At 39.7% G+C, this 3,254-nt stretch overlaps 1 pseudogene; it reads left to right on the top strand.

Annotated features, from left to right (window-relative positions):
• The first annotated feature begins 1,040 nt into the window (after positions 1–1,040).
• LOC126602891 (uncharacterized) lies at positions 1,041–2,991 on the top strand (annotated as a pseudogene).
• The last annotated feature ends 263 nt before the right edge of the window (positions 2,992–3,254 follow it).

Raw genomic sequence — 3,254 nt, 5'->3', positions numbered from 1 at the left:
AAACTGATAACTTTGGTAAAGGCAAAAGAAAAATTGAACCCATCTTTCCGTTTCACCAAAAATCGGGAAAACATAAAATAAAAAAAAGGGTATTCGGTTGGTTTAGGTAAACCGATTTTTACATGTTCGTCGCCTGGCGTTGCCGGCGGTGGCGTTGCCATCCACCGCCCAAAGACTCTAGCTATTTCTCCAGATCTAGAGCCAATTCCCGTTTGAGGTAGGTGGAGTCCCAAACCCATCAATCAAAGCGCCAATTCAATTTACAATTCCCGTTTGGGATGTAATTAATATCTTACCTTGAACGCCGGATAGAGATCACACATATGTGTGGTCGACGACGAGATGACAGAGGAGTTGGTGGTGGGAATGACATTAGAAAGGAGAAACAGAGAGGGTAGAAGGTGGTGTGGTGTGGTGTGGTGTGGTGTGATGTGGCAGGAGAAGTTGCAAACTGAGTCAAGGGAGGGACTAAGGGAGAGAGGGCACCAAGTGTTGCGAGTTATATATTAGTTAAAGTGTAAATAGTAGTTTATTATCCCACATTGGTGAAATACATATGTAATACCAATTGTAACTCCTATATATACTCCATTTTGGAGATTAATGAATATATAAGAAATTCTCAAATATTGTCATATATATTTTTGGTATTTACCATGTTTAGTTTAATATAGCATCAAAGCAATTCGCTCTTGGTGACCTGTGTGCTTTAATTTTGTGCCCACATTTTTCATGATTTCCTTCGTGAAAAAAAATAAATAATGAATAGTGTCGCGCTACAGTACAGTGCGTGAACAGTGGTCTACCATGAATAGTGCTCTGTTATAGTGCCGTGAACAGTGCTCTCTACAATATTCTGGTAAATTGTTTTCATTCTGCTGCGTGTCTTTTATGCCTTTATTGTTCGTGATTTTGTTCAATGGCTCAATATAATCATATTGTTGTTATGCATCTTGGTGGAACAAATAAATGGATAATTGATACTGGGGCCACTGATCATGTGACTAGTGACCCTAGAGTGGTTGATGAGCTATGTGACTATGTTCGTGATCCGTATATTACTAGTGCAAATGGAGCACATTCCGTTGTGAAGGGTGAATGCACTATCTCTCTGACTCCAACCTTATCACTGATCCGTGCTTTACTTGTTCCTGATGTTAAGTGCAATCTTTTGTTGGTAGGAAAACTTCTTGATTTTCAGACACCGTTCGATGTGCTGCAAAAACATGTTTCTCTTGTTTCTGTATCAAAGCTTCCTCCGAAAGTGTTTGGGTGTATTGCGTATGTGCATGTCTACTCTCATCAGCGGAGTAAACTTGATGCATGTGCTCTCCGATGTGTCTTTATTGGGCATGCTAACAATAAAAAAGCTTATAAGTGTTATCATCCTCCGACTCAAAAAACTTATATTACCATGGATGTCACCTTCCATGAGGAAGTTTCGTATTTTGTGAAGCCCTCTTCCGACTCTCCACTTCAGGGGGAGAGGGGGAATGAAGTGCAGATTCGAAGAGATGGTATGGATGATGTGTTACAGGCAAAGTTAGGAACATAACCTATTATGTTGTGTGATATTGATCAGTCGGCTACAGATAGTGATCGGTCACCTGTTATTCCCGGAACTATTTCTACTGACGACAGATCAGATGTGCCCAACGAGTTGCCTGTTAGTATGTCTGACAAATTACCTTCTGATGATCTTGCCTGCTACTGATATGTCTAACGAGTTGCCTGATGATGGTTCGTCCAGTGATGATTCTTCTAACAGTTTGGTACAAGATGGTGGCATACATGAGGTAAATTCTGACGATTCTTCTACTTATCAGTTGCCTCCACAAGCTAATCGTGGAAAACCTAAAGTACAATATGAGCCTGATATGCATGCCAAAGCCAAATATCCTATCAACAATTATGTATCTACTCATCGTTTGTCTAAACCATATGCATCTTACATATGTCAGCTATCTAGTGTATCAATTCCAACAAAATTGCAAGATGCTTTGTCTGACCCTAAGTGGGTTAATGCCATGAAAGTTAAGATGGAAGCTTTGGAAAAGAATTATACTTGGGATTTGGTTCCTTTACCAAATGGGAAGAAAGCTGTTGGATGTAGATGAGTGTTTACTATTAAGCACAAAGCAAATGGTTCTATTGACCAGTATAAAGCCAGATTAGTTGCTAAGGGTTATACTCAAACCTATGGGGTGGACTATCAGGAGACCTTTGCTCCTGTTGTCAAACTTAATATTGTGCGTGTTCTTCTGTCCTTAGCAGCAAACCATGATTGGCCTCTGTTGTAGTTTGATGTTAAAAATGCTTTCCTTCATGGTGATCTTAAGGAGGAAGTGTATATGGATCTCTCACTGGTATTGGAACATCTCCTGGAAAAGGTGTTGTATGCAAGTTATGAAAGGCCTTGTATGGTTTGAAACAATCTCCTAGAGCGTGGTTTGGGAGGTTTACAAGTTCAATGAATAAGTTTGGGTATATCCAGAGTCATTCAGATCATACTTTGTTTCTAAAGCGACAAAATGGTAAGCTAACTACATTGATTATTTATGTTGATGACATGATAGTGACTGGTGATGATCAGAATGAGATACAACGCCTTCAAAAGTACCTAGCTACTGAGTTTGAGATGAAATAATTGGGTGAATTAAAGTATTTTCTTGGAATCGAGGTTGCACGATCCAAGCATGGTATTTTTCTGTCTCAACGGAAATATGTTCTTGATTTGTTAGCTGAAACAAGTATGTTAGATTGCAAACCTGTTGATACTCTGATTGAGCAAAATCATCGTCTGGGCTTATTTCTAGATCAAGTTCCTACTCATAAGGAACGGTATCAGAGGCTTGTGAGGAGATTAATTTATTTGTCTCACACTCGCCCTGACATTGCTTATGCAGTTAGTGTGGTAAGTTAATTTATGCACTCGCCTAGTGAAGCTCATATGGATGCAATAACCCGTATTTTGAGGTACTTGAAGATGGCTCCTAGCAGAGGCCTGGTTTTCTCCAAGAATGGTAATTTGAATGTCGAAGGGTATACAGATGCAGATTGGGCAGGTTCTATCACTGATCGGCGATCTACATCTGGATACTTTACGTTTGTAGGTGGTAATTTAGTTACTTGGAGAAGCACGAAACAAAAAGTGGTGGCTAGGTCAAGTGCAGAAGCTGAGTTTCGTGTTATGTCTCATGGTGTATGTGAGTTGTTGTGGTTGAAAAAATTGTTGAGAGATCTTGGGTTTAAAC

Source organism: Malus sylvestris, chromosome 15 (assembly GCF_916048215.2).
Source record: "Malus sylvestris chromosome 15, drMalSylv7.2, whole genome shotgun sequence".
NCBI classification, from domain to species: Eukaryota; Viridiplantae; Streptophyta; class Magnoliopsida; order Rosales; family Rosaceae; genus Malus; species Malus sylvestris.
The sequence above is the reverse complement of the archived record's forward strand: the minus strand, read 5'-3'. Positions and strand labels throughout refer to the sequence as shown.